This window comes from Acipenser ruthenus, chromosome 22 (genome assembly GCF_902713425.1).
Source record: "Acipenser ruthenus chromosome 22, fAciRut3.2 maternal haplotype, whole genome shotgun sequence".
Taxonomy (NCBI): Eukaryota; Metazoa; Chordata; class Actinopteri; order Acipenseriformes; family Acipenseridae; genus Acipenser; species Acipenser ruthenus.
This window is the reverse complement of record NC_081210.1, coordinates 17,532,614-17,556,752: the sequence shown is the minus strand read 5'-3', so window position 1 is coordinate 17,556,752 and position 24,139 is coordinate 17,532,614. Positions and strand designations below refer to the sequence as shown.

The 24,139-nt window shown below is 42.2% G+C and overlaps 1 protein-coding gene across 1 annotated transcript in view; it reads right to left on the bottom strand.

Moving 5' to 3' along the window:
* Positions 1–24,139, bottom strand: part of LOC131699416 (A disintegrin and metalloproteinase with thrombospondin motifs 2-like) — a 233,400-nt gene that overhangs the window by 192,586 nt on the left and 16,675 nt on the right. The gene's annotated exons all lie outside the window — the stretch shown is intronic.

Sequence of the window (24,139 nt, the reverse complement as noted above, 5' to 3'; positions counted from 1 at the left end):
GAGCTGGGGGAGATGTAGAAACGGTATATCGCTTCTAAAATGATTGATTTATAACACATTAGTTTCTAGCACTGTATTTGACACTGAAATAAACAGAAAAAAACTGAAAAGTAAAGAAAGCTACAACTGAAATAACTCTGCTCACAAGCACTGTTGCTGTATTTCATACCCTGAGTACACAAGGGACCTATTTTAATGATCTTAGCTCTGTTACGGTTTAATTCAATGCAACAGTGCCCATAGCATATTCCACTGTGTTTCAACCAAAGTGTCTTCAGTGTGACTGTATGAAAAGAAGTTCAGTATGTTAACAAGCTTATACAGAACAGCAATCACTTACAGCACTGTTTGTAATTATTTGATTATTCAATTTTGGTGAGGCAGTTTTTTTTAATGTTATATCTCACTGCTTCTCCTTGTGGCTGATTGAAAATCAATTGGAGCTGTTGATGTGCTGGTTTCAACAGCTACAGGTTCATACTCAGCCTTCCCTAGTGGAAGCATCCTAAATACCCTCTGTTACATTAGGACAGGTCTGTGTCTGCTGGACGTGGCTGTCAGATCCAACATTGGTTTTAAGGACTCACTCATTAGCAGTGTGTTCTGCTTCGACATACACACACACGCACGCACGCTCACACACATGCACACACACGCACGCACACACACACACACAAACACACACACACACACACACACACACACACACAGACAGCTTCCATTGAACTCCCTAACCTTTTAACTTTAGGATGAAACCTGTATTACCGTTTACACTTTCAACATGTTGGGAATGCTTGTCAGAAAAGCCATTGATCACTTTTTACAGTATACATTAGGGCTGCATGCATTTATGTATGATGTATGTGTTGTATATATAGGAAAAGACTGAAGAAATTATAATAATGAAATACATTGGACTGCACTGTACACTCACTGCATTGTAAAACAAGCTAACACCGGTATCTGGCCTGCGAGTTTTTGACAACAGTTAAACAAACAAACACTTAAACTCGGTAACTTAGCAGCAGTTACTTAGCAACCTTGATGTCCTTAATGTAGTGATACTTTATCGACAAGATCTTGCTGCATCATTGGCCCAGAGCTGCATGTTAGATAACTTATATGGATGACCTGCACCTCTCATCAACCCCATAGCAGTACAAGATGAGAGCTACAGTGCTTCACGAATTAAGCTGCTGTCTGCCCTGTGGGCTTAAAAGATCACATGTCAAAGAAGGGCAGGGGGTGCAGAGGGGCAGGAACGCTGTTCCATTGCCCCGGGGTAGCTTCTCTTTCCACACTATTACAAAGTCACTGGAGAAGCATGCATGCTTCGTCAGCTCACCTTTACAAACACCACACTACTGACCTTGTGTCTGAGAGAGAATTAGGAGCAATCTGACACTGCAGGCTCCCACCCGGATTCTATCGAAGGATTGTGTCATTTAGCATTCCACAAATGACCACTCTGAGTTGAGCAGCTTATTGATATTGATAGTTATCGGATGTACTAGTGGCAAGTTTACCTTGGCAGCTCAGAAGAAGTTTAGCAGGGTGCTTTTACAAACGCGAATGTGTGCCGTCAAAGTGAATGTAAAAATGTGTGTCGGTATGAAAAGTATATTACATATCATATTTATTAAAGGGTGAATACTATTAGTAGGATTTCACTTACAATTTAATGCAGAGCATTCCTGTAGTCTCAATAACTTATAAAAGTGCACCACAGTAAATGTGCACGGTACATCTTGACTAACAATTGATCGAGAACAAAGAGGTCATCTTTGTGGTGCTTGAAGATGAGTTCGCCTCTCTGTCCCTGACTTCCTTATTCTGGAGCATTTCACACTTACACAACTAAAAACTGAAATTAATCAAGTACTTGTACAGGTGGCTTGTTAACTTCATCCAGTACTGTGGAAGTAATCCTCCACATGCTGTTTGAGTTAATCCGTTATGTAAAGCAGACAAACATCATCACGTGGTTATCTTCAACTCCTGGGGTAGGCAGCTGTTTGCAAGTTGGCTATATACAGGATTTCAATGTTTACCATGCTAAACTTTATCGCAGTCATTTTGCAGTTTTCCCATGCTGTCCCCATGTTTATATTAAGCATGTACCACAGTTTATTATGGTTTGTTTAACTTCACCTGTAGTGGAAGGTGACGGCTGCAGAGTTAAAGGCCTTGATTTATATGCACAGCAAGATACACTTTCAATGCAGATAGCAAGCATGCTGAATCGACCTGTACAGTGTCCAGGGAGTTCCTCAGGATGGGGGACGGCACTTTGTTAAGAGCATCCCTTTTATTAGAACCATCCCTCCCCCACTACTTCAGAGAGTAAGAAGCAGGTATAAACTAAAGAGCTGACTAGCAAATTCCACAGAGCCTGTGGCTAGTGGGGAATCAATACTGTCTATTGATGTACATTGCACTCCTAACTGGCATCAGCAGCCTAAAACCTAGTCAAATGTGCGCTCACTTATCACATACATGTTTGAAGCTGGTGTTCCCTTTACATGTCATCATAAGAATTTCAAAAAGCTGATTGGCAATCCTCTATGATAAACAAAAAACATTTTTAAAAGATTCCTGTTCATTAGCAGAGCAACATTCTCCACAGCAATTTGCATCCTATTCAGCTGATCTAAATGGTGACTCTTTCATATATTTTATAGGCTTGAAATGTTACACTGATGGCATCACGATATAGGTCACAATAAGATACATATCACAATGCATGCGATGGTCCACATGGGCTGCTTAGTGTGATGCATAATAAGATCAAATTATCATTAATGATGGGCCCGAATGATGAGTTACAGAGAATAAATAACTATAAAACACACTTATTCTTCCTTCAAGAACCATTTGGTAAACTACAATGAGCTATGCTGTGCTTTTACAACAAACGGTGCACAGCTCCATTACTATATGACATAGCATGCAAAGAAAGTATCCTGATTATGCACTGGCGTATACTTAGGGTTATGGTTACGGGCTTGTGGTGGAGTAAATTAAATATATGTTTATTTGTTTTAGCTACCACACAGAATTTCTTACAATGACTGAAAATCATTTCCTTCTCAAATAAGATCATTATTTATATTTTCATTCCTGCTTAAGACATTTACTTCGGCTTCCAGGCCACATGTAGTTGGTAAAGAGATGTGGTTTTCAGGGTTTTATAAGGGGAACAGAACAAGTCAAAGAATGAATTTTACCTGCGCAAAGCCTTTGTTATTACACCATCTAAGGAGTAAAGCAATCACAGGCTTCCAGGAAGTCAAGGAAACTGAGAACTTAGGGCCTCATTTACGAAAGAGCACTACACATTATGGAGCATCATAATTGCAATTGGTGTGCACGTTCATGACTTCCGTATTTACTATTTCAGTTTTATTAATTATCAAAACAGTGGGCATATTATGGCGCACACTGATTTTATTGTGGCACACTATGGTAATCAGAATGAATATGCGATTTGTATGGAAATGCATGATAATGTATTTAAAAGAGGCACTACGCTCTGAATAATGAGCTTTATTCACACTTTATTTACTAAAGGGCGATAATCGTAGTGTGCACCTTAAAGTGAGTGATAATTAGTAGTTTGGAAACCAGGCTTTAACCACTGATAGGTGCACTATTTACACCTATTTTTCTGGGCTGAAATCTATCTGGCATCATGGAGGCATTACTTTCATTAAAGTTTTCATATAGAGTAGTGAAAATGACCTGTAAATAACAGGTTATATTAAGCGTGAATAAACGTGAATGAATGTTATAATCTCTTTGATTTTATTTTATAGTTCATTACATTGGTACAAATAATAGAGTGGTTAAATAAAACACTGGATCAAGCAGGATATTCTAATATAAAACAACCTCCTCCACTGGAATTTCTAACTCCTCTGCGTGCAGTTTTAGTTTGCGTTGCTCATTTTCGGTCAATGTAAGCCACCTCCACCAATGGAAATTCAAAAGCACCTTTAAAGTAATTGTACTGTCGAAAACAAAATAGTTCCATAAAATGTCTCTGCCATTCACATCTATACATTATATAGGTCTCAAATGTGCAGCTTTTTATTTATAGCACAAATATACAGCTAAGGCCAAACATTTTGCATCACGTATTAGAATTAACACATTTTGCTTCATAAAGTCGAATGAAACCTGTTGAATAAGGTTACATTAACATATTTACCGCTGTGTAGTTTCCCCATATACAGCACGGTATTTAACGAAATACAACATTGAAAAATGTGACATTTTGAAATCTAACATGAAATACTGTACTATTATTATGGCTTCCAGTAGACTTTTGCAATATCATTTATTATTTTCTTTGATTACATGATGTTGAATAAAAGATTTACATCTTTTTTTTCTTTTATTATGTCTCAATCCTAAAATTCTAGGTGATGCAAAACTTTTGGCCACAGCTGTATTTTCATTTCAAAACATGATAGCTGGTAAACTAACTACACCACTGTAGGTTAAAGGAAACTTTGGAAGCCATGCTTTTTGACTGCCCTGTACTTCTCAGGTAATGGCTTCTTTCCTGTCAATATCAAATCAGCTGTTTCCCCTAATGACTGACATGCTTTCAGTCAGTAACATGCTTTGACCCAGAAGACACTGCTGAACTGCAATGACCCAGGGAGTACAAGTGCAAACAGATAACACAAGAAAAAGACGTAGAAACTGAGAATTTCCTTGAATCTGAACTACCTAAAGTACTCTGTACCAGATATCAAGTCAAGTACACTGTTTTAGCTAATAGCCACTAGTCATAATGTTTGTCTTTTGGCCTAGTTTCTTTTAGTTTTACCTTAGATTATAGAACCAAATGTAAGAGTGACTGTGAGTGAAGCCACACTGCCACGGTTCACAGGCACTCTGTATCATTACTTGTTTTGTCCACCATCACTTGCACATTCTCAATTTTTATGGCCCGTAGAGAGAAGGGTCACTTTTGAGACTGCTATGAAAACAGCAGCAGATCTAAATAGCATCATTATTTAAATGAAACCAGGAAACTAGAACCAGAAGTAAAAGAGAAAGTCACATGCACTGCTAGATTATCATAACTTTGGTCACAAATGACCTGAACAGTGAGAGTATAGCATCTGCCATGTTTGCACGACACTGTGATGAGGACACTAATGAAGGCACATGTGTGTCTCTACTTGATTACTTCTTATCAGGGACAGCCATTTACATAGAAGTGTGTGCTACACCTTGCAGACATTTCCAATTCGTGGTCCAATCTCTGCATGTCTTACACTTGGTATAAACGCATCATCATGGGTTGCACTTGGAGAACACGTTCTCTCACACTCCAGGATGAGATCTTCTGTGACTTTCACACTAATGAATACAATTCTTGACATTGCTACAATAAAACAGCAGTTGCACCCATTGAAAAGCATCTCAAAATATAATTAAAAAAAAACAGTTTCATTGCACGGCAGATAATATCTGCAGCAGTGCTGGCGTTAGGACAGCATGCCCACAGGCCAGTAGGGTTATTACTGTTCACGCTTACAAAATTAATTACACAGACTGGCAGCTCTCAATGAACTAAAATGCTGGTGTTCAAACAGAGTGTAGGCAGTGCTGCACAGGGACAGCAAGCGGGGGTGAGAGAAGCAGATGGTACAAACACAGTCAGCGCTTTCACATTGTGGAGAATGTGCCAACTTCAGACACTTTACGCAAAGATACAAACAGAAGGAAACATTTGAGAAAACTTGTAGGGCACACTGCTATATTTTACTGGTGTTGCAAAATACTCACTTAATAGCCAGATTTAATATTCAAGTACAGTCGATGCTTGTTTGCAGCAACACCTTGTACGAGCAACCGCCTCTTACGAGGAACATTTCCCTTGGGAACACTTTCCCTACCGTGAATTAAGCACTCGGTAACAGCAACATAGCTGCCACATAAGAGCAACATTTGTGACGCTGTGATGTCACATCCTCTGCCTACTTGCATCATTTTTTTTGTGGCAAAAACAGACAAAATGCCAAGAAGTCTCTCACTGAAAGAAAAAGTACAGATTATCCAAAACTCCGGGGGCTACTCAAAACCAAGTTGCAGTCAAGTGGGAGTTTTTATGTAGAATTTGGAATCAAAAGGATAAGCTTTTGGCTGAATACAAAGACAGACTCGAATAGCTGCCGTAAGCGCGGGCGTGAAGGAAAATCCCCTGATGTCAACCAGGCTCTCCTTATATGGTTCAAGGAGAAGAGGGCGCAGGGAGCACTGCTTGCTGGACCCGCAGTCAAGGAAAAAGCCCTGCAGCTTGCCGCTTCACTTGGATTGAACGATTTTAAGGCAAGGTTGATTTACCAGATGGAAGAAACGCTCCAATGTCGCTTACAAAATGAGCATGGCGACAAACCAGCAGCTGAGCAGTGGCAGTGCGAAAAACGTCCTCACATTCTTGAAAAGTTTTCCCCGGCTGACATCTACAATGCTGACGAAACGGGACTTTATCTGAAAAGGCTCTGTGACAGAGGGAGGGAAAGCTTCAAAGGACAGGGTAACTGTGCTCCTCTGTGCCAACATGGATGGGAGTGACAGACGCTCGCTGTTCATGATTGGGAAGTCAAAACAACCCAGGTGCTTCCCGAAGGTTTTCAGTAAACTTTCCTTCAGTAATGTCAGTTCAGCGAATGCCTGGATGACAGGTGAGATTTTCATCAACTGGCTAAAAAAGTGGGATGGTCAGCTTCGCTTGCAGAGCCGTAAGATATGCCTGTTACTGGACAGCTGCTCCGCACACACCCAAGGAGTGGTCCTCACTAACATTCAGATCGAATTTTTGCACCCTAACACTACATCTTTGATGCAACCTATGGATCAAGGTGTGATTATGAACACGAAGGGACATTACTGAAAAAATTGCAAACCGGATTATTGTTGCTCTTGATGCGGACCCCAGCGCAGGTGTTCAGACAGTTCTGAAAAATGTCAATTTGCTAGATTGCGTTCATCTTGTTGCTGAGGCATGGAGCCGACAACAATTTCCAACTGTTTAAAGAAAGGCAAATTTGTTGTGCCAGTGGAAGGTGTGCTAGACAAGGATATGGAAGAGTCTGACGACTCCCTGAACAAAGTTCCACTTCCAGTCAACATGGGAAAAGAGGACTTAGTAGGTGTTGTGGCTGTGGTTGAGGATTTGCTCACATTCAGAGAGCTAACCAATGAAGAATTACTGAGCGCTGCAGCTGCTGCAAGGCCAGAGAAACAAGCTTGTGTTGACGAAACACATCATAATCAAGAGGATGCTCAAGAGAGCGAGAATGATTTTGATGAAGTTCCACCTCTGACAAACTCTGAGGTGTTGAAGGCTTGGATTACACTTCGACACATTTCACAGCTAGAGGGACTTGGTGACAGGGTCTACCGGTCTCCTTGGGACATTGAATCCCATCTTCAAAACAAAATTGTGACCGAGAAGAAGCAGTGCAAATTAACAGAGTTCTTTAACCCAAAATGAGTGAGTTTATCCATTCTTAATTAATTTACAAGTTGATACTCACTGTATAGAATACACTTTGATGTGGAATAATACTTGGAATTAAAACATAAAAACGTTAACTCAATTAATACCTCTTTCTTGATACAATATGGCAGTAGGCTACAAATGCAAAACAGATACGTATACTAATCTAACAATGTAGCAATAATAATAAACATACATGACATTGTTACAATTATAGATTGTCTCCATCTGAATGTTATTTTACAAATATATTTGAAAATAAGAGTATAGCGTGTACTGCAGCTGTTTTACGTATCAGAAAAAGCAGGCTGCCTTTGGTCAGACTACACTCCCCATAACAGCAACAGCCACTTAGGAGCAACATAGCAAAGGGGCACCGATATGTTGCTACTAATGAGCATCTACTGTAAAATCTTCAGTACATCACTCACCCTTATAAAAGTGTACCATAGTAAAAGTATAGCAACGTGTAATAAAGCATTCTGAAAGCATGGTAAATCATAGGTAAGCATTGTAAAAACCAGCAAGGTATGGTACAGCATGTTAATACACATGGCAGACCCTGGTGAACAATGGTACATACAGTGCCTTGCGAAAGTATTCGGCCCCCTTGAACTTTGCGACCTTTTGCCACATTTCAGGCTTCAAACATAAAGATATGAAACTGTAATTTTTTGTGAAGAATCAACAACAAGTGGGACACAATCATGAAGTGGAACGAAATTTATTGGATATTTCAAACTTTTTTAACAAATAAAAAACTGAAAAATTGGGCGTGCAAAATTATTCAGCCCCCTTAAGTTAATACTTTGTAGCGCCACCTTTTGCTGCGATTACAGCTGTAAGTCGCTTGGGGTATGTCTCTATCAGTTTTGCACATCGAGAGACTGAAATTTTTGCCCATTCCTCCTTGCAAAACAGCTCGAGCTCAGTGAGGTTGGATGGAGAGCATTTGTGAACAGCAGTTTTCAGTTCTTTCCACAGATTCTCGATTGGATTCAGGTCTGGACTTTGACTTGGCCATTCTAACACCTGGATATGTTTATTTGTGAACCATTCATTGTAGATTTTGCTTTATGTTTTGGATCATTGTCTTGTTGGAAGACAAATCTCCGTCCCAGTCTCAGGTCTTTTGCAGACTCCATCAGGTTTTCTTCCAGAATGGTCCTGTATTTGGCTCCATCCATCTTCCCATCAATTTTAACCATCTTCCCTGTCCCTGCTGAAGAAAAGCAGGCCCAAACCATGATGCTGCCACCACCATGTTTGACAGTGGGGATGGTGTGTTCAGGGTGATGAGCTGTGTTGCTTTTACGCCAAACATAACGTTTTGCATTGTTGCCAAAAAGTTCGATTTTGGTTTCATCTGACCAGAGCACCTTCTTCCACATGTTTGGTGTGTCTCCCAGGTGGCTTGTGGCAAACTGTAAACGACACTTTTTATGGATATCTTTAAGAAATGGCTTTCTTCTTGCCACTCTTCCATAAAGGCCAGATTTGTGCAGTATACGACTGATTGTTGTCCTATGGACAGAGTCTCCCACCTCAGCTGTAGATCTCTGCAGTTCATCCAGAGTGATCATGGGCCTCTTGGCTGCATCTCTGATCAGTCTTCTCCTTGTATGAGCTGAAAGTTTAGAGGGACGGCCAGGTCTTGGTAGATTTGCAGTGGTCTGATACTCCTTCCATTTCAATATTATCGCTTGCACAGTGCTCCTTGGGATGTTTAAAGCTTGGGAAATCTTTTTGTATCCAAATCCGACTTTAAACTTCTCCACAACAGTATCTCGGACCTGCCTGGTGTGTTCCTTGTTCTTCATGATGCTCTCTGCGCTTTAAACGGACCTCTGAGACTATCACAGTGCAGGTGCATTTATACGGAGACTTGATTACACACAGGTGGATTCTATTTATCATCATTAGTCATTTAGGTCAACATTGGATCATTCAGAGATCCTCACTGAACTTCTGGAGAGAGTTTGCTGCACTGAAAGTAAAGGGGCTGAATAATTTTGCACGCCCAATTTTTCAGTTTTTTATTTGTTAAAAAAGTTTGAAATATCCAATAAATTTCGTTCCACTTCATGATTGTGTCCCACTTGTTGTTGATTCTTCACAAAAAATTACAGTTTCATATCTTTATGTTTGAAGCCTGAAATGTGGCAAAAGGTCGCAAAGTTCAAGGGGGCCGAATACTTTCGCAAGGCACTGTATATAGGTAACAGAGTTCTACTGAGTACCTGCATTACTTCAGCTGTTCAGATAAAAAGGGAAGCTGCTCTTTTTCTCACTGCCATGAGCAGGTGCAGATTTTGAAAAGCCATGTGAACAATGTCCCTATTTGAATGCAAAGAGGTGGAAAGCTCTCTTTAGCATGACGCCTCTGGCAGCTCCAAACTGCACTGGAGCATTCAGTCCACTAAAGCAGCCGAGAGAAATCAAAACAAACAGACATCAAACTCCAGCAATCTCCACGATCACGGCTCACACATGGCAGCTCTGACACATCACCTCCCTTGAGCGACTCCGCACTGCACATCTCAGAGCTACTGATGCGCTACAATCCCATCTCCACAGCTAGAAGGGCCCTCTGAATCTCTGCAGCCCCAAAGCAGAGTTAGATAGAAGGGGTGAAAAGAGAAGGGTTTAACCTAGCAGGGTGGAAAGGGGGGCAGTGTTAACTAAGCCACATGCTTTTAGTGGAGACGATAAGAGGTGTCAGACTAACAGGAAGCAGAATAGTGCTGGGAAATGTCATTTACTGGGCTAGGCAGCACTGTAGCCTAAAGACTCCTTTAAAATCTGGCTCAAGTCACAGGTGAAACGTTTGGAGGTCTCAACTTAGCCCCTAGTTGATTAGCCCACATCACAAACCCACAATGCAATGTGACAGCTTGAGAAAGGCACAGGACTGAACTGTCATACAAGAGTAAACAGGAATTAGGAATAAATAAACGGAGGTCACACGGACATTGAACAGTATGGTTCACGTCACATGGAGATAGGTGCACATTGACTGTAGACTGATGCCATTAACACTTTGGGCGATGTTCAGTGTAAATCAGCTTGAGTCTAAATGCTTCATTGATAGCCAAGTCTTAAATATTGAGGATTTATTTACTGGTGCTTAGAATGTTTGATTCTTCAAGTTATTCTGAACTAATTCAGGAAATGCAAATCTTTCAGATACAACGCGATAGATGAACTGCTGCATGCTGGTACTTTTGCTATTGGTCACACGGTCTGATTCCAATGAGTCAGAACTACAACATGAAACAAATCGGTTACCAAGAAGATTCAGCAATGTTTCTTCAACAGCAGGGAGTGCTAATATGAGGCGACACCATGGATTTTCAAACCTTGATTAACAGTGAGGTGCTAAAGGGGGGTAACCGCTTCCCTAAATCCACAAACACCAAAATTCTAAGAAAATAAAAGCAGCAGCTCCCCACAGTATTACCGACTGGGACTCAAAATTCTCAAATTGCAATGCAGTGTAGATGATCTCCACATGGTGCAGTCTGTGTCGAGCGATTGCATCAGCATGAGCCATGTGACCTGGAGCCTGTGTGCCTACCCTAGTGGTGTTGATAGTATCATCTATTATCATCTATAGGACAGTCCCATAAACAGATCCTTCACACTTCATTACATTAATAAACAGTTATTAAGGCAAATTGCTGACGGTCTTTTGCAGTTTCACCACAGTTCCAATACTGTTGATTAAACATAATGAAAACAATTAATCACGAGGGTTGTGCTCCTTGTCAGCGTTGGAGATTACAAAGCCCCTGGGAGAAACTGAAGGCCTCTAACTACACACATCTGACCGCATTGGCCTTTACAATGCACGCTGTTTACACTTCATTACTGACTTAAAGAACTCCAGAACAAGGGCAATTCACTGAGAACAAGCACAAGAAGTACATAAAAAAAACAGGGACACACAAAGTAACCGTAGGTAACAAAATAATTTCATAAATGTTACCTGTTTTTCTCAAGCTTACAATGTCTCAAATGTGCAGTTTTGAAAGAAACACAGTTTTTGTTTTCATTTTAAAACACATTATTTGGAACTACTTTAGGTTAAAGGAAGGTCTGCGATGCCTTATCCTCAGGTTATTTGTTTGCACTTTGTCAGCCTCTTTCAAAACTGGACATTTGAAAAGATCAGCATCAAATCGAACCTGCCATCAAACTAACTTGTCTGTGAGCCAATTCGGCACACTCTGCCTACCTCTTTCAGCAGAAGGATGTTATAGATACTGTCTAGCACACTAAGAAAGCAAGGCAGCTCTTTTTAAACTGTAGTTTTTGTTATAACAGGTACTGAAAGTTCATTAAAACAGTTTATGGAGTACTTAAATGGTCTGACCCCTCTCTTAAATTCATAGTTTCATGGTCCAAAGCAAACAATATACTAAGGTTGGTAAAAAAATGTGCACTATGTTGTATCGTAGGGAAACATATAGGAATTATTTGCTTTAGGCAGAGTCATCATCCAGAATACTTAAAGAAAAATATACCAACTGGTCAATACCTTAGACAACATAGGATATGCTAAACAGATAACTTTATGATTACACAATTTTTGGAAAGAGGATACCACGAAAAATGGGTCGATCAAGCTTTAAGAATGAATAGGGAAGACCTTTTACAAACAAGTAAGAAATCAACCAATTTGGAGCAACAATTAGAATGTTACTTCATATTCTTCTTGTTCTACAAAACTAAGAGAAATTATATAAAAACACTGGCATATCCTATCTAGTGACCTGAGTTTGGGTTCCGCATTCTCTAAACCCACTTGTTTTGTGTTTAAGAGAGGCAAACATGTACAGGATATGTTAGTTCACTTGCAGGTGCACAATCAGGGCAGCTATCATACCATATAGACAGACAGAATCAGCAACTAATAAAAACTATTCTGAAGAAATGTATTTCACATATGAAAATCTCACAACTGCAGCTACAATGGAAGCTGCTTTGAAGAAAAGGGACTCCTAAATGTCCTAATAAGTGTGACTGCCACCAGTAAGGTAATCTAGAGGGACACTTGAAGCGTAACGTTACGAAACCAGACTTAAAAAAAAAAAAAACTATCAGAATTAAAAAGTATTCTGAAAATGTAAATTTCTGTTTTAATTTTAGCATCAATATTACTTGGCAAATCAACACAGATCTGATTTCCTCTCCCCGATACGCAACACAGGAACACTTATAAGCAGAACTTCTGTCCCCTCTGCAGAGCCCTGCAGGCAAAATAACACTGCTGGATCATACTGTGCTGCCGAAACATCTGGGCACAAACAGAAAGGCAGCAGCATCTGGGATGTACTAATCATGTGCTAACTTACTCCATATGGAGTGCAGTAGTGATTACTGTATTGCATTTGTGATTTCAGGGAAAAAATAAAGTGTATTTCTTTGTATTTCTAAATCGAATGGGCATAGATGATAAGCCTTAGCAGGTCTGCTTTTCAGAATAAAAGGTAAGTGAAGATTTAACAAAGCCATCCCCCAGCAATGGCATCTTATTTCACTGAAGCTGAACTAGCTAGATCTGCATTGCTTGTGCTTCCTATGGCTAGACACAGCAAGAGACTGCAACAACAGCGTTCCGCCTGCAGGGGGCTGTGTTAAACACTATCAGCACCAGGACAACCTGACTAGAACTAATAAAAACAGTTTCAATATAGATCATATAGGGGCATACCCAAGACCAACACTAGTTAAGTGTGGTGTGGAGTTGAATGCAAACGTACGGTTTTCCTTTCATTTTCCAGAAAAAACAATGTCAAAGTCTACTTCTCATCAGAAATTAATGCTACACCACAATCTATTTAAGTAAATCTGCCGAATTTCTAAGTAATGAAATCAGCTTAATATAAAGTAATACTCAGGATTAACTTCTTCCGGTCCCCTATGACTTGATACAACCATTCTGGCAGATCTAAATCAAGGCGAGATTGCCTCAGCAGCAGTCTCAAACAGCCGCTGATATATATTTATATTAAACTGCTATTACCTTTACATTCAGATTCAACATTACAGATAGCTTGAGATGTGGTTTCATTGCCTGAAATGGCTTCTGATTTTGCTACCTGTTCCCCTGCAAATGGTATGAATGTTTTTCAGTGGAAAAGGTATCTGCTGGTTGCTGCACCTCAATCTGGAAGACAAGAGGGCACCCGAGTAGTCTTGCTGCCTGTAACAAACACACAGCTAGGATCTTTAATCTTTTTGCTGTTGAAAGCACATCATTTAAAACTCTGATATTGTGGTTTCTGAGTCAGCGGACCTTAAAGTACCTGGGGAAAACATTTGAAATAAAAACCTGTTTCCTGGTCCTCTTCTTCTTTTCCTTCTGCATTTTGTTATATTTATCAATGTTAACTACTATATAATATCTGTTAAAGAGAAGTGTAGACAAATATACTGTGATTAGGAATCAATCAAAATATCTTTCTATGTGTGATTTCAGCTTAAGAAACCAACAAGTCAAGTACTTTTTGGCTAATGCCTTTCTCTGATGTGATGGTCTTGACTCGAACCCGTGCTAGTAGTGGTCATTAGGAAGATTCACTTCGGCAGCAATCCTCATATTGTGAAGGGTCTGATGGACAGGCTGTTGTCTGTGTGATGCTGAAGCTTATTCAACAAGTGTGTGTATATCAGGTGTTTTACAATCTGCCTTACCGAATTGATGGGGAATTTCTTTTTTCACTGTTTCCAAGGGGGAGGCAGCATACTTCCAATTGGCAGCAGCAGCCGTCCTCAGAGATCCATCCAGTGAGAAGACCTTTCAAGAAGTTCCCAGTGGAGATGGTACTTCCCTGCTATTACCAGAACCAGCTGCTTCACAGGGTCTCCCACAGCCTGTATCCGGCTATACAGTACAGAAAAAGTGGTGTCTAGATATGCTCCATGACCTAGTGTTAGGATTTCAATGCAACCCAGAAAGGTAAATACACCAAAAATGTCTTGGCTGGGAGTCTAGATGTGATTGTGTGACCTGCCTCTTACTGTTCAATCCTGACTCCGGCGATCAACACTGCAGTGAAAATTTAAAAGCTCATCAACCTCTTTGTAAAGGTGACAGTGAGTGTGATCCCATCAGTGCATTTTGAACTACGGTTTGTGTTTTGCTATGATTGCCAGCTACGTCCAAACTGCTGTTTGCCCCGCACTCAGACTTCATATGCACCACATAATCCACAGTATGACAGCACGTTTCTTTATTAGAAGGATGAACATTCATTCAAATACATACAGGGCAGTTTCCACAAACCTCATGTGGAGACAGTCTGAGTCACTCTGCGAGGTCATCCTCAGTGCACAACGTGTGGTCTTTCTGACTTCACTGTTAGCACAACGGTGTTCAATAAACAGCAGAACAACACACGTCCTGCATAGGGTTACCAGACGTCCCGGGAAAACTAGGATTGTCCCAGTTGTCAGCCTAAATTTGTTGTCCCGATCGGAAACAGTAAAATTGTGAAATCGTTCTGGTTTTACAAAACTGTAGCAGTGTGCTCAGCAAGTTGACAGACAGTCATTTATTATAAAAAAATTAAATAAAGAAAGGCATGGATTACTTGTTTAATAATTCTGATTAACTTCCTTAATTAAACAATGCTGCTTTGCTTGGATGCCATGTTTTAAAACAACAACAACAACAACAACAACAACTTATATATAATCTCAGTTTGAATACAGTTGTTGTTGTTGTTGTTGTTGTTTTAAAACATGGCATCCAAGCAAAGCAGCATATATATATATAGTGAGGAAAGGATAGCGTCGCCTTTAAGAAATGGCGATTTATGAAGGAGAATAAGGAGAAGAACGCTCGGGTAACACGCTGGTTTTTAGCTTTACAGCCTTATAAGTTCAAGATCGAACACAGAAGGGGAACACAGAATGCAAATGCAGATGGGCTCTCAAGGAAACATGTGGTTAGTTGGTCCGCTCAAACCGATAGGTTAGAGCTGGGGGGGGAGAATATGTGAGGAAAGGATAGCGTCGCCTTTAAGAAATGGCGGCGCTAAGGAAGAAACTACACAACCCAGAAATCCGAGTGTCAATTAATGAGGTGGGGTTTCTGGGTTTAAAAAGGAACAGGGCAGAGCCATAGGGGAGAGAAGTGTGGGGAATACGGCCCGGTTGTGCTGAAAGGAAATAGCGTGCAAGCTCCAGTGTGTTGGGAAACAACTAAAAAGAAAGAGATCACAAGGTAAAGCTATCGTTTGTGTTAAAATACAGTCGGCGCTTAGTTTTTTTTCAAAGTGTGGTTTTTCCTCTTGGTGAGGTAGCCTTTTGTTTGTTAAAGTTTATTTTTATTTTCTGTTGTCGGGGTGCGACTTGAAGATAGTGTACTCCGTAGCAATTTAAAAGAGACCCGCTGTATTTTGTGCTATGCAGTTGTGCGCCGCCACAACCATAGTATGTTGTGTTATATGCTTTATAACCCGGAGAGGTATTGGTTATTTACGTGTTGCTGAGACAGTAAATAATAACCAGAAAGAACGGGCTTGTGAGACTGGACATGCAAGACATTGTTTATTCATAACACAGACACAAGATACTTTGCATATAATGAATACAGGAAAAATGGACACTGGCTTTTAGAAGAAACACAATTTGCTTTTGTGGATGACCGGGAGTTGGCTGCAGGAGTTCTCTCTCCACAGCCCGGATATAACTTGTTTTATCCTTGTTCACTTCTCTGGACGTCTGGGGTTATCGCTGTTGTGTTCATTAAAAACGGATCCATCCTTCTACTTACCTGTGCTACAGGACTACTCTAGCAGAGGGAGCCGATCTAATACTTACCTGTGTTACAGGACTACTCCAGCAGAGGGAGCCTGTCTTGTTCTTACCTGTGCTACAGGACTACTCCAGCAGAGGGAGCCGATCTAATACTCACCTGTGCTACAGGACTACTCCAGCAGAGGGAGCCTGTCTTGTTCTTACCTGTGCTACAGGACTACTCCAGCAGAGGGAGCCGATCTAATACTTACCTGTGTTACAGGACTACTCCAGCAGAGGGAGCCGATCTAATACTCACCTGTGCTACAGGACTACTCCAGCAGAGGGAGCCTGTCTTGTTCTTACCTGTGCTACAGGACTACTCCAGCAGAGGGAGCCGATCTAATACTTACCTGTGCTACAGGACTACTCCAGCAGAGGGAGCCTGTCTTGTTCTTACCTGTGCTACAGGACTACTCCAGCAGAGGGAGCCGATCTAATACTTACCTGTGTTACAGGACTACTCCAGCAGAGGGAGCCTGTCTTGTTCTTACCTGTGCTACAGGACTACTCCAGCAGAGGGAGCCGATCTAATACTTACCTGTGTTACAGGACTACTCCAGCAGGGGGAGCCTGTCTTGTTCTTACCTGTGCTACAGGATATACTCCAGCAGAGGGAGCCTGTCTTGTTCTTACCTGTGCTACAGGACTACTCCAGCAGAGGGAGCCGATCTAATACTTACCGGTGTTACAGGACTACTCCAGCAGAGGGAGCCTGTCTTGTTCTTACCTGAGTTACAGGACTACTCCAGCAGGGGGAGTCTGGTGGATAGTTACCTGTGTGGCGGATATACTCCAGCAGAGGGAGCTCAACCTACACCTACCGGTGACTCAGACTAGCTCGAGGGAGGAGAGCTGGCCCTGTTCTTACCCGCGGGCTGACTCACTTCAGTCGGAGGATCCTTGGACTTCTGTTGCTATCTCCCTATCCTGATATAGCTAGAGAGGGTTGAAGAAGTGAGTTAGCCAGTGGCCCGTACAGCGCGAGAACCGTGACAAAAACTGTTTATTTTATGTAAATATTGTAAACAAAAATTACTTGCCTGCAAACGTATTGAGTCTGTGCCGGGTGGTGGAACGGGAAAGCCACAGTTCAGCAGCACGTGTCCACTGAATCGTTTACATTTGGTGTCAGAGTGGGATCAGGATCGACTGGAAACATACTCCAGTCGGCCCACGAAGTTCAATAAGATGGAGACCACTGACGTGTTGATTCGGGCTCTTTTGCACGCTACGGCCGTGCAACAGGACCATAGTGCTAAAATGCAGGAGTTTCAACAGACGGCTGTACAGCAAGAGACCAACCGGTTAAATGTACAACAATTGGAGGTAACCCGACAGGAGTTAGCAATTTTAAAGGGACGTATGGACCAGTTGAGGGAACCTCCATATGTGTCGCCAATTCGACCCTCCCACGTCTTACAGAAGATGACGCGGGAGGATGACGTAGAAGCGTTCTTGCTGGCATTTGAGCGCTCCGCCACCAGGGAGGGGTGGCCGTCAGAAAAATGGGCCGGGATTCTGGCACCGTTTTTGGTGGGAGAAGCACAGAAGGCCTGTCACGACTTGGCCCCACAGGAAGCTGAGAGCTATCCCCATTTAAAGGCAGAGATCCTTGCTCGGGAAGGGGTGACCTCGGCTGTCCGGGCACAGAAATATCATGCCTGGGGTTACACCACCGGAGTTCCACCCAGATCCCAGATGTATGATCTGATTCATCTGGCCACTAGGTGGCTCAAGCCGGATATAAATAACGCAGAGAAGGCAGTGGAGATCCTGGTCATGGATCGGTATCTGCGGGCATTACCAGCCCCATTGAGGAAGTGGGTGGGGCAAGGAGACCCCACTACCATTAATGAGTTTGTGGATCTTGTAAAGCGACATTTAGCCGCTGAAGAACTCTCCCGTCAGCCCCAGATCCCGGCCGCATGGAACCCAAGACAAACGTCATGGAGGATTCGGACGCCTATCAGGTCGGGTAAGCAACCGGTGGTGCCGGAGAGGGGTGAAGAGCGGTCGATGGCCGTGAAGAGACTGGGGACAGAGGGGGAAGTAAGGGTAGAGACCCGGGGTTATGGTAATTATCGCTGTTTTAAATGCAACCAGTTCGGTCACATTGCTAAATATTGTACACAGGAAGAACGAATGGAGTGTAATATTGTAAAATCTGGTAGCAATGAAAGTCATTTTTGTGGGAATATAATCGTGCCGCGTCATCCTGAGGGGACTTATCCATATCTGGTTTGGGTAAAAATTAATGGGAAACGGGCAGAGGCTCTCGCAGATTCGGGGAGTGCTATTACGTTAATTACGCCAGAATTATTGGCAGACAGTCCAGTGGATTATGATTTTAAGACCGGAATTACTTGTATCCATGGGGATATTAAACACTATCCGACTGCGGTAGTCTCCATCGAAGTCGGGTCTCAGGTGGTAGACTTCCGAGTCGGAGTGGTACTTCGTCTTCCCCACCAAGTAATTCTTGGACGAAATATTCCAGGGTTTGACACCCTGGTTAAACTTGGCAGGCCATTGGTGAAACCGGAAGTAAACAATAAGGCAGAAAATACGCAGGTGGAGAGTCCCTATGACATTTTCCCATTTTCCGACCCAGATATGTTTATTGAAGGCGGTTGCATACGAGTGAGGAAATCACGCCGGCAGCGCCGCCAGGAACGTGATACTGTTACCCAAAGTTTAACGGGGGTCTTAGCAAAACACAATCGTAAGGGAGTGTCGACACAGTGTGATGAGATGGAAATTGTTACGGAAACAGGAGAGGTGGCATTAGAAAACTCAAGGGAGGGGCCCTGGGAAGATTGTCTTCAACTCCAAAGTGGAGATTTTGCTAGGGAACAGGAACAGGACCCAACTCTTGTAAATATCCGAGAGCGGGTGGTGTCAGTAAATGGTACCAGGGTAGAGAACACTGTGGTTAACCCACTTGAACACTTTATTGTAAAGAATGATTTACTGTATCGCTGTACGCATCTTAACCAAAAACCAGTAGAACAGTTGTTGGTTCCCCGAGCTTACCAGTCACAAGTGTTATACTTAGCACATACACATTTGTTTGGAGGTCATTTAGGGTCTGAGAAAACCTTGCAACGTATACTAAAAAGGTTCTATTGGGTGGGGAAAGGCTGTAGATCGGTATTGTAAATCATGTCCCGAATGTCAGTTGGCTAGTCCAAATCCAGGATTACGAGCTCCGTTACAACCTCTTCCGATTATTGAGATACCGTTCGAAAGAATAGCTATGGATCTAGTGGGGCCATTAAATAAATCGGCTCGTGGGCACGAATATATTTTGGTTATATTAGATTATGCTACCAGATATCCTGAAGCTATTCCTTTAAGGAACACAACTTCCAAAACTATTACTAAAGAGCTGATACACTTGTTCTCTCGAGTGGGTATCCCTAAGGAAGTGTTAACGAACCAAGGCACCCCATTTGTGAGTAAATTAATGAAGGATTTTTGCATAACTCTTAAGATTACGCCAATTAGGACATCAGTTTACCATCCTCAAACAGATGGACTTGTGGAACAGTTTAATAAGACCTTGAAGTCGATGCTAAAAAAAAGTCGCTTCAAAGGACGGGAGGGACTGGGACCTCCTATTACCGTATTTGATGTTTGCTGTTCGAGAGGTTCCACAGTCCTCTACAGGGTTCTCACCGTTTTAATTGTTGTATGGGAGACAGCCAAGGGGAATTTTGGATATAGCCAAAGAAACGTGGGAGGCTCAAACATCTTCAGGTCGTAATGTGGTTGATTACATCATGCAGGTCCGAGACCAGATTGATAAGGTGACCCCCATCGTAAAGGCCCACATGGAAGAAGCGCAGGCCCGACAAGCGGGTCAGTATAATAAATCAGCAGTACGCCATACATTTAACCTCGGAGATAGAGTTATGGTGTTAGTGCCAACTCCAGAGAGTAAACTATATACTAGATGGCAGGGGCCATATGAGATAATAGCTCCAATAGGAGAAGTGAACTATAAAGTGAGACAACCGGATAAGCGGAAAACAGAACAGGTGTATCACATTAATCTTCTTAAACCATGGATAGATCGGGAAGAACTGGTAGCATTGGTGGTGTTTGGTAAAGAAGGGGAGACAGGACGGGAAGAAAGGTCCGTTAATATAGGCCCCTCACTCAACCCCCAGCAAATTCAAGAAGTTCAGGAATGTGTTAAGGCAAATCGAGATGTGTTTTCTCCCATACCAGGAAGGACTTCGGTTATTCAACATGAGGTCCACACACCCCCAGGGGTGTGTGTCCGGGTTAGGCCCTATAGGATCCCAGAGGCTCAACGGAACGAAGTGATTCACGAGGTCGAAGCTATGAAAAGGATGGACGTGATCGAGGAGTCCTCGAGTCCATGGAACAGCCCTATTGTAATGGTGGCCAAACCCAATGGAACTTGGCGGTTCTGCAATGATTTTCGGCAGTTAAATCAGGTATCCAAGTTTGATTCCTATCCCATGCCAAGGGTAGATGAGTTAATTGAGAGGCTTGGTTCGGCCAAATATTTAACGACCTTAGATCTTACCAAGGGATATTGGCAAATCCCTCTTAGCCCCGAGTCTAAGGAAAAAACAGCTTTTTCTACACCTCTAGGGCTGTTCCAATATAAAGTGATGCCGTTTGGATTGCATGGTGCTCCTGCCACTTTCCAAAGGCTTATGGATATAGTTTTAAGACCTCATGCCCAATATGCATCAGCTTATATTGATGATATTGTGATATTTACAGACTCCTGGGAAACACATCTTGAAAAAGTCAACGCAGTACTACAGTCCCTAAGAGAAGCAGCGCTTACAGCGAATCCAGCCAAATGTTTTGTGGGTTTGCAAGAAGCCCAGTACTTAGGGTTTGTGGTTGGGGGTGGTAAAGTTAAGCCCCAGATTAGTAAAGTGGAAGCTATTACTAACTGGCTAGTTCCGAAAGATAAGAAACAAGTTAGAGCCTTCCTAGGTTTGGCAGGTTATTATAGGAGGCTTGTGCCTGAGTTTTCCTCCATTGCCGCCCCCCTTACCGATTTAATAAAAAAGACGGCTCCGGTTCATGTGAGATGGAACCCCGAGACAGATAAGGCATTTAAAGCAATTAAAGAAGCCATATGTAATACTCCGGTATTAAAGGTACCCGATTTCTCCCAACCCTTCGTGTTACAGACAGATGCTTCAGAAGTGGGTTTAGGGGCTGTGTTGTCACAGGTCATTGATGGAGAGGAACATCCGGTAGGCTATCTCAGCAGAAAGCTCCGACCCCGAGAAAAGAAGTATGCTGTCGTAGAGAAGGAGTGCTTGGGTGTAAAATGGGCAATTGAGGCCTTAAAATATTCTCCTAATAAAATATTATTAGGAGAATAAGGAGAAGAACGCTCGGGTAACACGCTGGTTTTTAGCTTTACAGCCTTATAAGTTCAAGATCGAACACAGAAGGGGAACACAGAATGCAAATGCAGATGGGCTCTCAAGGAAACATGTGGTTAGTTGGTCCGCTCAAACCGATAGGTTAGAGCTGGGGGGGGAGGATATGTGAGGAAAGGATAGCGTCGCCTTTAAGAAATGGCGGCGCTAAGGAAGAAACTACACAACCCAGAAATCCGAGTGTCAATTAATGGGGTGGGGTTTCTGGGTTTAAAAAGGAACAGGGCAGAGCCATAGGGGAGAGAAGTGTGGGGAATACGGCCCGGTTGTGCTGAAAGGAAATAGCGTGCAAGCTCCAGTGTGTTGGGAAACAACTAAAAAGAAAGAGATCACAAGGTAAAGCTATCGTTTGTGTTAAAATACAGTCGGCGCTTAGTTTTTTTTCAAAGTGTGGTTTTTCCTCTTGGTGAGGTAGCCTTTTGTTTGTTAAAGTTTATTTTTATTTTCTGTTGTCGGGGTGCGACTTGAAGATAGTGTACTCCGTAGCAATTTAAAAGAGACCCGCTGTATTTTGTGCTATGCGGTTGTGCGCCGCCACAACCATAGTATGTTGTGTTATATGCTTTATAACCCGGAGAGGTATTGGTTATTTACGTGTTGCTGAGACAGTAAATAATAACCAGAAAGAACAGGCTTGTGAGACTGGATGTGCAAGACATTGTTTATTCATAACACAGACACAAGATACTTTGCATATAATGAATACAGGAAAAATGGACACTGGCTTTTGAAGAAACACAATTTGCTTTTGTGGATGACTGGGAGTTGGCTGCAGGAGTTCTCTCTCCACAGCCTGGATATAACTTGTTTTATCCTTGTTCACTTCTCTGGACGTCTGGGGTTATCACTGTTGTGTTCTTGGAAGTCTTCATTAAAAACGGATCCATCCTTCTACTTACCTGTGTTACAGGACTACTCTAGCAGAGGGAGCCGATCTAATACTTACCTGTGTTACAGGACTACTCCAGCAGAGGGAGCCGATCTAATACTTACCTGTGTTACAGGACTACTCCAGCAGAGGGAGCCAATCTAATACTTACCTGTGTTACAGGACTACTCCAGCAGAGGGAGCCGATCTAATACTTACCTGTGTTACAGGACTACTCCAGCAGAGGGAGCCGATCTAATACTTACCGGTGTTACAGGACTACTCCAGCAGAGGGAGCCTGTCTTGTTCTTACCTGAGTTACAGGACTACTCCAGCAGGGGGAGTCTGGTGGATAGTTACCTGTGTGGCGGATATACTCCAGCAGAGGGAGCTCAACCTACACCTACTGGTGACTCAGTCTAGCTCGAGGGAGGAGAGCTGGCCCTGTTCTTACCCGCGGGCTGACTCACTTCAGTCGGAGGATCCTTGGACTTCTGTTGCTATCTCCCTATCCTGATATAGCTAGAGAAGGTTGAAGAAGTGAGTTAGCCAGTGGCCCGTACAGGGCGAGAACCGTGACAAAAACTGTTTATTTTATGTAAATATTGTAAACAAAAATTACTTGCCTGCAAACATATTGAGTCTGTGCCGGGTGGTGGAACGGGAAAGCCACGGTTCAGCAGCACGTGTCCACTGAATCGTTTACAATATATAATAATAATATATATCGGTCGGCACGGGTACCCAAAGAGCCTCCAATAGAATAAACCGGATTCTTTCAGCAGAGACAGAGCCTCCAATCAAGTTGAGAGTTATTTCTCACGCATGCTTTTTGTCAGGCCTGGGAGCAAAGCGAGTCTGTCATCAAAGAGATCAAAGTGCTCTCTCAACTTGATTAGATGTAGCCACCAAACACTTGCAAACATATTATATCATTAAATCTAAATAGAAACCTGATATTAACACACTTACTCTGTTTATATAAAACATGTTCTGGTTTAAACGTTTATCATATTTTGTCATTGACATTCTGAGTGCAAGACCACAGTCTCAGTGAAATTATAAGTGCAGCGACTGCTAATAGATTCCAAAGGGGAAGTGATTTACAATTCAATTTATATGGAATTTCACACGTGTCCATCAACCAGGAAGGTGCTCACCAAGGTTTATCTTGGGCTGTCCAGAACGTCAATTGCAAACGGCACTCATTTAATAGTGTCACTGAATATGACAAACTTGACAAGAAAGTGTGTACCTACTTCTTTACTTAATATTTGATCATGGTTAAACCTTGCTTGTCTTAAACGCTTATGTTAGAGAGTAATTTGTTTCAAATTCTACGCTAAAAAAGTTTTTTTAAACTAAAAAAAAAAATGATTGTCTAAGGCCATAAAGTGCATCGAGTACTTAAGAACATGTCAGTTTGACAACAAAGGAACCAGAATCTATTGTTGCAGTTCAACACGATTTGAGAAAAAAGGATGCAGGGAGCTGTGG